Source organism: Elephas maximus, chromosome 4 (assembly GCF_024166365.1).
Source record: "Elephas maximus indicus isolate mEleMax1 chromosome 4, mEleMax1 primary haplotype, whole genome shotgun sequence".
Taxonomy (NCBI): domain Eukaryota; kingdom Metazoa; phylum Chordata; class Mammalia; order Proboscidea; family Elephantidae; genus Elephas; species Elephas maximus.
Window position 1 is genome coordinate 12,589,630 of NC_064822.1, and position 13,487 is coordinate 12,603,116.

Sequence of the window (13,487 nt, forward strand, 5' to 3'; positions counted from 1 at the left end):
CAACAACAAAAAACTCCTCCCTCTCAAAAAAAAAAAAAAAAAAGCAAAGCCCTGGCTCACACAGCTTCACTGGAGAATTCTATGGAACTTTCAGAGAAAAGCTAGCATCAATACTCTGAAACTATTTCAGAGCATAGAAAAGGAAGGCGTACTTCTGAAATCATTCTATGAAGACAGAATAACCCTGATACCAAAGCCAGTGAAAGACACCACAAAAAAAGAAAATTACAGACCAATATCCCTCATGAATATAGACACAAAAATTCTCAACAAAATTCTAGCCAAGAGAATTCAACAGTATATCAAAAAAATATTACATCGTGACCAAGTGGGATTCATACCAGGTGTAGTGATTGTTCTACATTAGAAAATCAAAGTAATCCTTCATGTAAATAAAACAAAAGAATCACACAATCATATCAATGGATGCAGAAAGGCATGTAATGAAGTCCAACAGCCATTCCTGATAAAAACTCTCAGCAAAAGAAGAATAGAAGGAAAATTCTTCAACATGAAAAAGGACATTTATACAAAACCAACAGCCGAGGTCATTCTAAATGGAGAGAGACTGAAAGGATTCCCCTTGAGAATGGGAACCAAACAAAGACGCCCTTTATCATTACTTTTATTCAACATCACGCTAGAAGTCCTAGCTAAAGAAATAAGGCAAGGAAAAGAAATGAAGGGCATTGGAACTGGTAAGGAAGAAGTAAAACTATCCCCATTTGCAAATGATATGATCTTATACACAGAAAACCCCAAAGAATCCACAAGAAAGCTATTGGAACTAATAGAAAGATTCAGCAGAGTATCAGGTTGCAAGACTGCCATGCAAAAATAAGTTGGATTACTCTACAGCAACAAAGAGAACTTCAAAAAGAAATCACCAAATCAATACCGTTTACAACAGCCCCCAAGAAGATAAAGTACTAGGAATAAATCTAACCAGGGACATAAAAGGTCTATACAAAGAAAACTACAAAACTCTGGTGCAAGATACCAAATGAGACCTCCTTAAGTGGAAAAACATACTGTACTCATGGATAGGAAGACTCAACACTGTGAAAATGTCAATACTACCCAAAGATTCAATGTAATCCCGATCCAAATTCCAACAGCATTTTTTAACAAGATGGAGAAAAAAATCACCAACTTTATTTGGAAAGGCAAGAGACCGCAGTTAAGTAGAGCAGTACTGAAGAAGAACAGCAAAGTGGGAGGTCTCGCACCATCTGATTTTGGAACCTATTATGTAGCCACTGTCGTCAAAACTGCCTGGTACTTGTACAATAACAGACACATAGAAGAATGGAACAGAATTGATAACTGAGATGTAAATCCATCCACCTATTAGCACTTGATATTTGACAAAGGGCAAAAGTCCATTAAAAAGGGAAAAGGCAGCCTTTTTAACAAATGGTGCCAACAAATCTGGATGTCCACTTGTAAAAAAAAACTAAAGAAGAACCATAGCTCACACCATACACAAAAACTAACTCAAAATGGATCAAAGTCCTAAATGTAAAATCTAAATTAAGATAAAAAAAAAAATAGGGCCAAAGCTAGGGACCCTAATATATGGCATAAATAGTATACAAACCATAATTAACAATGCATTAACATCAGAAGAGAAACTAGATAAATAGGAACTCCTAGAACTTTAACACGCACATCAAAAAACTTCACCAAAAGAGTAAAAAGAGAACCTGCATACCGAGAAAAATTTTTGGCTACAATATATCTGACAAAGTTCTCATCTCTAAAGTCTATAAAATACTCCAATACCTCAATAACAAAAAGACAAATAATTCAATTATAAAATGGGCAAAAGGTATAAACAGACAGTTCACCAAAGAAGACATTCAGGTGGCTAACAGACACATGAGGAAATGCCATTAAGATCAATAACCAGTAAAAAAAGGAAATGCCATTAAGATCAATAACCAGTAGAGAGATGCAAATCAAAACTACAATGAGATACCATCTCACCTCGACAATACTGGTAGTAACCCAAAAAACACAAAATAACAAATATTGGAGAGGTTGCAGGGAGATTGGAACTTTTATGCACTGCTAGAGTGAATGTAAAATGGTACAATCACTAAGGAAAACTATATGGCTCCTCCTTAAAAAGCTAGAAATAAAAATATCATATAATTCAGCAATCCTACTCCTAGAAATATACCATAGATAAAAAAGAACCACCACATGTATAGATATATGTACACTCATGTTCATTGCAGCACCATTCACAATGGCAAAAAGATGGAAACAACCTAAATGCCCATCAAGGATAAACAAATTATGGTGTATATACACAACGGAATACTAAGCAACAATAAAAAGCAATGATGAACCCGCAAAATACCTCACAGCATGGATAAATCTGGAGGCATTAGGCTGAGTAAAATAAGTCAGTCACAAAAGGACAAATATTGTTTAAGGCCAATGTTTTAAGAACTCAAGAAAAGTTTTACACACAGAAGAAAACATTCTTTGATGGTTACGAGTGTAGGGAGGGTGGGAGGGGGAAATTATAAACAAGACAGTAGACAAGTGTGAACTTTAGTGAAGGCAAAGACAACACACAATATAGGGCAAGTCAGCACAAGTAGACCAAAGCAAAAGTGTAGAAGTTTCCTAGACACATCCAAACACCTTGAGGGACTGAGTTGCTGGAACTGGAGGCCAGAGACCCTAGTCTTGGGAGATATATAGGTCAACTGAAATAACGTAGTTGATAAAGAAAATGTTTTACATCTCCCTTTGCTGAGTTGTGTCTAGGGTCTTAAAAGTTTGAAAGTGGACACCTAAGATAAACCTACTCGTCCCATCCTGTCCCCAGCAAAGGAGAATGAAGAAAACCAAAGTTACAAGGGAAATAATAGTCCAAAGGGCTAATGGATCACAAGTACCACAGCCTCCACAAGCCTGAGCCCAGAAGAACTAGGTGGTGCCTGACTACCACCACTGAGAGCTCTGACAGGGATTACAATAGAGAATACTGGACAGAACAAGAGAAAAATGTAGAACAGAACACAAATTCACGGGAAAAGACCAGACTTACTAGACAGAGATTGGAGGAATCCCCGAGACAGGGCCCCTGGACACTCTGCTAACTCAGAACTGAAACTGTCCCAAAGCCCACTTCTCAGTTAAAGAATAGACAGGCATATAAAAATACATAAATAACACACATTCAATCAAATACATGAGGTCAAATGGACAACACCTGCCCAAAAGCAAGATGAGAAGGCAGGAAGGAACATAAACTGGACAAAACTGGACACAGGAACCTAGAGTGGAAAGGTGGAGTGTGCTGTGGGGATTGCAACCCACGTCACTAAACAATATGTGCATGTATTTTTGAATGAGAAAAAGACTTGAGCTGACAACTTTCACCCAAAGCACAATAAAATGAAATATATATGTAAACATGCAAACACACATGTATATGTAAACATGCAAACAAAAAAAGTGGAAAAATTCTGTTGCCAATCCTAAACTTATTTGAGTGTTTACTAAAGTCCTTTGCCATCACCACAATAAATAAATAGAATATTTCCTTCCTCCCACAAAGCCCCTTTGTGATGCCACCCACCCCACCCTGGAACCTAGGTTACCACAGTTCTGCTTTCTATAAATATAGATTAGTTTTGCCAGTTTTAGAATTTTAAATACTAACGGAATTATAGTGTATCCTCTTTTTTGTCTATCTTCCTTCACTCAGGATAATGTATTTGAGATACCTATTGTTGGTGTCAGTAAGACATTATTTTTTATTGCTGGTTACTAGTCTATTATGTGACTAGACCACACATTTGTTGATCCATTGTCTTATTTTGGACATTTGGCTCGATTTCAGTTTTGAGCTATTAAACATAGGCTTTTATGCACATTTGTGTACAAGTGTTTATTGACATATGTTTTCATTTTTCTTTGGAAAATACTGAGAGGTAGGATTGTTATGTCAATCAGTGGCTGCAACAATGTGCTCAAACGTACCTCCTATTGTGACTATAAGGAGCCCTTGTGGAACAGTGGTTAGAGCAATTGCTTGCTAACTGAAAGGTCAGCAGTTTGAAACCACCAACGGCTCTGAGAGAAAAAGATGTGGCAGTCTGCTTCTACAGAGATTTACAGACTCTGAAACTCTATGAGGTCACTATGAGTTGGGATTGACTAGACGGCAGCAAGTATTGTGAAAATGACTCAAGACCAGGCAACGTTTTATTCTCTCTTATATAAGGTCCCTATGAGTTGGAGCCGACTCAATGGCACTTAACGACACCGAAACTGTTGAGTCACATTATTAAAAATATGTTTAAATCTTTGAGAAACCTTCAAATTATTTTCCATTTACACCAGCAATATATGGGATTTAAGTTGTCCGGCATCAGCATTTCCTTTTGCAGCTCCCAGGGGCCAATCCTCCCAGCAAGTATACACTCCCTGCCAAAGTCTTCCTGCTTCTGTTCACTCTCAAGTGACTTCAGGTTGTTGCTTTTTATAGCATGTCCAAGATTCACATTGTTTTCTGCAGGGGGTTATCTTGTAGGTACTTAGTGTGTTGTACTAGAAGCAAAATTTGTGCATGTGTTAGCTTATATTTTCACTCTCTTATGTTATTTAGTGGACAGTGTTTCTTAATTTGAATGGTTACCAGTGTACCAATTTTTTTTTTTCTTTATGACTAGCACTAATTGTGTTCTAGTTACCTAATCCAGGCAATCAAGATATCATACTTCTACTTTTTCTTCTAGAAGAATTAGTGTGAAATCTATGAATCATTTAGTGTTGATTTTTGTATGTGGTGTAAGTTATTGATTTTTTTTTCCCCCAGGGAAAACACTTTAAGATCCATTTGAAGTTATTTATTTCATGTGCTTAAGTAACTACATAGAAATAAATTTTCTAAATAATATTAGATATATAGCTATGAGTTTTTAATTTCAATTATGATCAGAACTAACTCAAATACCTTCAGATTAGTTCTGAGGGCCAAGAATCACTTGTTACCATTTAAATAATCAGCCTCCAATTTAAAGTACCAATTATTTCGGACTGTTAAAATGACATCGACAAGAATGTTTTCAACAAATTACATTTTCTCAGGCAAATAAATTAAGTTTATCAAACCAAGCATGTAATTAGAATCCTTTCCTCTCTGATATATATATATTTTACATATTAAGTATGCTTGAAATATTTTATATCTTATGAAATAAAGTGAAACAGTCATCTTCACTTCCCTCCCTTTGTGAATGAAACTCCCACTATATGAACATTTGGCAAGCAAATCTAGACACTTTCATTCATTGCATCATATAATAAATAAACGATATTAAGTCAACAATACCTGATAGCTTGCATCACCTCTTTCATTATCATTTTAGAGATCTTCATCTGTTTTCCATTCAACAGATGTACAGCAACAGTAGTCACAACAGCCTGGTACTGTTACAACCTCAGACAAGTTTGCCCAATGGAATAGAATTGGGAACCCAGACGTAAATTCACTGACCAACCATCAGCTGACCTTTGATAAAGAATCAAACTCCATTAAGTGGGAAGAATATGGTCATTATAACAACTGGTGCTGGCAAAACTGGATGTCCATCTGTTAAAAAAAAAAAAAAAATGAAACAGGACCCATACCTCATACCGTACACAAAAATTGTGATCAAAAATGGATCAAAAACCTAAATCTAAAGTCTATAATGATACAGATCATGGAAGAAAAATTAGAGACAGCACTGAGGGCCCTAACACATGGCAAAAAAAAAAAAAAAAAGCTGTAACAATGCACAAACACCAGAAGATAAACCAGATAACTGTTGTTATTGTTGCTATGTGCCATTGAGTCGGTTTTGAGTCATAGTGACCTTATGTGCAACAGATTGAAACATTGCCCAGTTCTGTGTCATCCTCACTATCATTACTATGTTTTAGCCCATTGTTGCAGCCACTGTGTCAGTCCATCTCCTTGAGGATCTTTTTTTTCACTGACACTTTACCTTACCCAGCATGACGTTCTTCTGCAGGGTCTGGTCCCTCCTAATAACATGTGCAAAATACATGAGAAGAAGTCCCGGCATCCTTGCTTCTAAGGAGCATTCTGGCTGTAGTTCTTCCAAGGCAGAGATGTTAATTTTTCTGGCAGTCTATGGAGTATTTAATATTCTCTACCAACACTGTAATTCAAAGGCATCAATTCTTCAGTCTTCCTTATTCACTGTCCATTTTTCACATTGATATGACGCGACTGAAAATACCATGGCTTGGGTCAGGCACATTTTAGCCCTCAAAGAGACATCTTCTTTTTGCAACACTTTGAAGAGGTCTTTTGTAGCAGATTGGCCCAGTGCACTCCGTCATTTAATTTCTTCACTGGTGCTTTCATGGAGGTTGATTGTGGATCCAAGTAAAATAAAATCCTTGACAATTTCAATGTTTTCTCCGATTATCATAATGTTGCTGTGAGGATTTTTGTTTTCTTTATGTTGAGGTGTAATCCATACTGAAGGCTGTAGCCTTTGATCTTCATCAGTAAGTGCTCCAAGTTCTCTTCACATTCATCAAGCAAGGCTCCGTCATCTGCATATCACAGGTTGTTAATGAGTCTCCCACCAATCCTGATGCTACATTCTTTTTCATATATTTGAGCTTCTCAGTTTGTTCGCTCTGCATACAGATTGGATAAATATGATGAAATGATATAACCCTGATCTGCACCTTTCCTGATTTTAAACCATGCAGTATCCCCTTGTTCAGTTCAAACAACTGCCTTTTGGTCTATATAAAGGCTCATGTGCACAATTAAGTATCCTGGAATTCCCATTCTTTGAAATATTATCAATAATTTAAATCATAGAGTTAAATCCCTTTGCATAGCCACAATAAAACACAGGTAAAAGTCTTTCTAGTATTCTTCACTTTCTGCCAAGATTCATATGACACCAGTGATGATATCCTGTGTTCCATGTCCTCTTCTGAATCTGACTTGAATTTTTGGCAACTTCCTGTTGATGTACTGCTACAATGATTTTTGAATGATCTTTAGCAAAATTTTACTTGCCTATGATATTAAAGATACTGTTCAATAACTTCTGCATTCTCTTAAGACTACCTTTGTCTGGAATGAGCAAAAATATGGACCTTTTTCAATTGGTTGGCCAGGTAGCTGTCTTTCAAATTTATTGGCACAGATGTGTGTGTACCTCCAGTGCTGCACTGGCTGGTGGAAACATCTCAATTGGTATTCAGTGAATTCTTGGAGCCCTATTTTTCACCAAGGCTTTCAGTGCAGCTTGAACTTCTTCCTTCAATAGTTTCAGTTCTTGAACATATGGTACCTCCCAAAATGTTTGAATATTGACCAATTATTTCATACAGTGACACTGTGTATTCCTTCCATCTTCTTTTGATGCTTCTTGTGGAAACTACTAAAAATTAAATAATTTTTTATACTTTCTGTAACTGGGAGATCCTAAATATTAAACACTTATGCTCATCAAAAGAGTAAAAAGAGAACCTACAGACTGGGAAATTTTTTTTTGGCTATGATATATCCAACAAGGGTCTAATCTGAAAAATCTGTAAAATACTTTAACACCTCAACAATGAAAGATAAATAATCCCATTAAAAAATGAGTAAAGGATATGAGCAGACACTTCACCAAAGAAGACATTCTGGTGGCTAACAAACACATGAGGAAATGCTCAATATCATTAGCCACCAGAGAAACATAAATCAAAACTACAGTGAGATACCATCTCATTCCAACATTACTGGGACTAATCAAAAAACAGAAAATAACAAATGTTGGAGAGGTTGCAGGGAGATTGGAACTCTTCTACACTGCTGGTGGGAATATAAAATGTTACAGCCACTACGGAAATCAATATGGTACCCATTAAAATCTAGAAATACAAATAACTTATGATCCGTCAATCACACTCCTGGGAATCTATCCCACAGAAATAAGAGTCATCATATAAATAAGCATATGCATACCCGTATTCATTGCAGCCTTATTCACAATAGCAAAAACATGGAAACAACCTAAGTGGCCATCAACAGATGAAAGGATAAACAAATTACGGTACATACATACAATGGAATACTATGTTAAAATAAAGGGCAATGATGAAACTGCAAAATACCTAACAACATGGATGGTTTTTTAGGGCATTACACTGAGTGAAATAAGTCAAGCTCAAAACAACAAATATTAACTATATACTGGAGGTAAAGCCAACATGGAACTATAGAGAGAAGCACCATGCTGTCCCTCCATAGCAAAGACCAGAAAAACTAAATAGAGACAAATGTCAATCCTAGAACCCTAAGCATCAAATGAAGAGATAAAGAACTCAACCAAGCACCCAATGGAGTAAAAAACTGACACAGAACAGAAACCGAGGAGAGTTGTGAGTGGAGGTCCCCTATCAGCTAACAAGGCATGGATCCTCCGTCTTGGACTCCTGTCAGAGATTGGGGGACAGGTATTACTGGAAAGCAGATTCACAGAGTTTCCAGTAGGAGACAGAGCACCTGGTAACCAGCAAGACATGCTTTTTCCCACTCTCACTCTGCCTCGTTCTGCTCAGCCTTCTCTGCTTCCTGGCTGGCTGGTCCATGGCTTCCTGGAGGGCTGATTCCCAGCTTTCCAGCAGGCCAATTCACTGCTTCCCAGCAGGTCCATCAGGGGCTTCCCAGCAGGCTGATTCACTGCATCCCAGTGGGCCACAAAAGCAGCTCAGAGGCACCACTTCTTTGCCACAAGGACTCACCCTGCCCGCACCAGCCAGCTTTTTCACTTCCGTTTCTTTGTTGCTGGTGTTTCTTTTTTCAGCCTCTTTTCATTTCTTCCCTATCTCTCACTCCCTCCCCCTCCTTTTCCTCAAACACCTGACTCTGTGTGCCATCTTTGTTTCTTCTTGACAGGCTGTGAAGTGCTACTCAGCTGGAGAACAGCTTCCCTGGTACAAGCCATGACCTTAGTTTGATCCCTGGGGGCTTTTTCTTTGTTTTTCTCTTTCTTGTTTTGTTTGTTTGTTATCTCTTTCCTTTTTCCCTTCTATCTTCCTTCATTCCTTGCTTTCACATATCTTTCCACTTACCTTTATTTCCTATATCCTGAATATCTGGGGCTGTGTATCATCCCCACCCCTCAAGCCAGGCTGTACTGAACAGCTTGGAAGCTCTTGTCCTGGTCTGCACAGCCACACCAGTGGGATCTTGGGGGGGGCATTTTTAAAAAATTTGTATTTATTCATTTTCCTTATTTTTCCCTTCATTTCTTGGTTTCTCATCTCTCTACTCCAACTGAAGGTGCCCTCAGAATTTTTTCCTCATGTTTCTCTCTCATCTCTCTCTTTTCCATACCCAGCCTAGCTGCACACATCAAACCTCCCCCTCCCCCGCCTCCTACATATCTGTACCATGTGCTGAGCATTGTGCTCCTGAGCAGCACAGGTATGACCTACCATAACTTGCCCTGCACTGACTTCCAGCTCACCTTGTCATCCCAAGTACATGCCTCAAACAATCCATCCTAGCCTCTCCCTTCAGCTAGACCTGCCTTGCTGCACCATAGCTGAGCAACTGGCCTTGACCATTGGACAAGGAGGTGAAAAATACCATGTCCACAGGTGAGCAAACAACAAAGAACGCATAGTCTGCCTGCTCAAACATAACTAAATGAAACAAAAAAGAAGGACCAAAATAAATAAATCTACAATCAATAAATGAAGAAACTAACTACTGAATATTCTGAAGACAGCAGACAATATCAAAACATATTTTTTTAAAAAAGGACAGGATGGTTCCAGTAGGTGCCCCAAATAAAATACCAGGTGACTTTCCATTAGAAGAAAAGGCATTAGAACTACCTGATAGGGAATTCAAATCTCTGATATTCAGAGCTACCCAAGAGTTGAAGCAAAAAGCAGACAAAAATGAGGGAAAAAAACTCATGGAAAAGGCAGAAAAATTCATGGAAAACACAGAATCAAAAATTTGGAAGAATTTAGAAAAGGACATTGTTATAGAAAGGCTGAGGAACAGATTTGAAAAAATGAAAGACAGGACCAGTGAAAATGAAGGTAAACAATTGGAAACAGCTTTGAGGAAAAATTTTAAAAAAGGAATGAAGAAACCCTTAGAATGATGTGGAATACAAGCAAAAGCAAAAATCTGCAAGTAATTGGAATTCCAATGCAATCAAAGTAGAAAATAACAACAGGAAGAGTAAGGAAAAAAAAATTGTTACATGGAAACTAAATAACACCCTGCTTAAAAAACCACTGGGTAATAGAAGAATTCAAAGGTGGAATAAAAATATTCAGAGAATCAAATGAGAATAAAAACACATCATACCAAAACCTATGGGAAACAGCAAATGCAGTGCTCAGAGGTCAATTTATAGCAAGAGATGCACACATCAAAAAAATAAGAAAGGGACAAAATCAAAACATTAGCTACATAAACAAATAGAGAACAGCAAAAGAACCCTAGAGTCACCAGAAAAAAGGAAATAATCAAGATCAGAGCAGAAATAAATGAAATAGAGAATACAAAAAACAGTAGATAGAATAAAAAAAAACAGTTTTGCTTGTTGAAAGGATCTACAAAATGGACACACCACTGGCAAAATTAACAGAAGAAAAACAGGAGAGGATGCAAATAAGCCAAATAAGAAATGAAATGGTGGACATTACAAAAGACCCAACTGAAATAAAAACAATCATAACAGAGTATGATGAAAAACTATACTGGACAAATTTCCAGGAACACACTACCTACCCAAACTATAGCAAATTGATGCTGAAAATCTGATCAGACCCATTATAAGAGAAGAAATGGAAAAAGTAATTAAAAAAAAAAAAAACTCCCAACAACAGCAACAACAAAAAAGCCCTGGCCCAAATGGTTTCACTGGAGAATTCTACCATTCAGAGAAGAACTTACACAGGTACTACTCAAACTATTTCAGAACATAGAAAAGGAAGCAATACTTCTGAATTCATTCTATGAAGCCAGCATAACCCTGATACTATAAGCAGGCAAAGACACCACAAAAAAAGAAAATTACAGACCAATATCTCTCATGAATATAGATGCAAAAATTCTCAACAAAATTCTAGCCAACAGAATTCAGCATCATATCAATAATAATAATAATACACCATGACTAAGTTGGATTCGTATTAGGTGTGCAAAGATGGTTCAACATTAGAAAATCAATCAATGTAATGTGTCACAGAAAGAAAAGAAACAAAAAGAATCACATAGTCATCTCAATTGGATGCAGAAAAGGCATTCAACAAGGTCCAACATCCATTCATGATAAAAGCTCTCAATAAAATAAGGGAAATTCCTCAACATAAGAGAGGCTATCTATACAAAACCAACAGCCAACACCATTCTCAATGGAGAGAGGCTGAAAACATTTCCCTTGAGAACAGGAAGAAGACAAGATGTCCTTTATCAACACTCCTATTTAACATCGTGCTGAAAGTCCTAGCCAGAGCAATAAGGCAAGAAACAAAAATAAAGGGCATCCAAATTGGTAATGAAGAAGTAAAACCATCCCTATTTGCAGGTCATATGATACTACATATAGAAAACTCAAAAGACTCCACAAGAAAACTACTGGAATTAATAGAAAGATTCAGCAGTGAAGCATGATACAAGATAAATATACAAATATCTGTTGGATTCCTATACATCAGTAAAGACAGTCATGACAAGAAAATCAGGAAAACAATACCATTTTTAATAGCCTCTAAAAAAATAAAATACTTAGGGATAAATCTAACCAGGGATGTAAAAGACCTATGCAAAGAAAACTACAGAACACTACGGCAAGAAACCAAGAGAGATCTATATAAATGGAAAACGTACCACGCTCATGGATAGGTAGACTCAACATTTTTTTTAAATGATAATTCACAAATACAATGCAATCCAGATCCAAATACTAACAACATTCTTTAAAGAGATGGAAAAAAAAAGTCATTAACTTTATATAGAAAAGGAAGAGGCCATGGTTAAGTAAAGCATTATTGAAGAAGAAGAATAAAGTAGGACTTGCACTACCCGACCTCAGAACTAATTATACAGCTACGGTAGCCAAAACAGCCTGGTACTGGTACAAAGACAGATACACTGACCAGTGGAACAGAATCAAGAACCCAGGTGTAAATCCATCCACTTATGGACCCCTGATCTTCAACAAGGGCCCAAAGTCCATCAAATGGGGAAAAGACAGTCTTTTTAACAAGTGTTTCTGGCAAAATTGGATGTCCATCTACAAGAAAATGAAACAGGACCCATATCTCACACCATACACAAAAACTAATTCAAAAAGAATCAAAGACCCAAATATAAAAAATAATAATAATAATATGAAAAAATTTATAAAGATCATAAAAGAAAAAATAGGATCAATGCTACAGATCCCGATACAGGGCATGAACAGGATACAAATTATAATGAACAACATATAAACTCCAGAGTTTAAGCTAGATAACTGGGATCTTCTAAAAATTAATCACTTATGCTCATCAAAAGACTTCACCAAAGAGTAAAAAGAGAACATATAGACTGGAAAAAAAATTTGGTTATTACAAATCAGACAAATGTCTAATATCTAAAATCTACAGAAAATTCAGCACCTCTATAACAAAAAGACAACTAATACAATTAAAAAATGGGCAAAGAAAATGAACAGACACTTCACCAAAGAAGACATTCAAGCAGCTAACAGATATATGCAGAAATGCTGGTGATCACTAGCCGATAGAGAAACACAAATCAAATCTACAATGAGATACCATCTCACCCTGGCACGAATCAAAAAAACAGAAAATAACAAAAGTTATTTTGAGAGACTGTGAGGAGATTGGAACTCTTATGCACTGCTGGTAGGAATGCAAAATGGTGAAACCATTTTGGAAAAAGATATGGTGCTTCCTTAGAAAGCTAGAAATAGAAATACCATATGATCCAGCAATCCCACTCCTAGGAATATATCCTAGAGACTAAAAGCCATCACATGAATAGACATATGCACACCCATGTTCATTGCAACATTGTTCACAATAGCCAAAAGATGGAAGCAACCTAAATGCCCATCAACAGAGGAATGGATAAACAAACTAGGATACACACGATGGAATACTACACAACGATAAAGAACAGTGATGAATCTAAGAAGCATCTCACAACAGGGATGAATCTGGAAGGCATTTTGCTGAGTGAAACAAGTCAATCACAAAAGGACAAATACTGTGTGAAACCACTACTATAAAAACTCATGCAAAGGTTTGCACACAAAAAGAAACAATCTTTGACAGTTACCAGGATGAGGAGGTGTAGGGGTGGAAAAACACTACATAGACATTAGGCAAGTGATAATAACTTCAGTGAAGCATAAGACAGTACACACGGTACTGAAGAAGCCAGCACAATTTGTTCA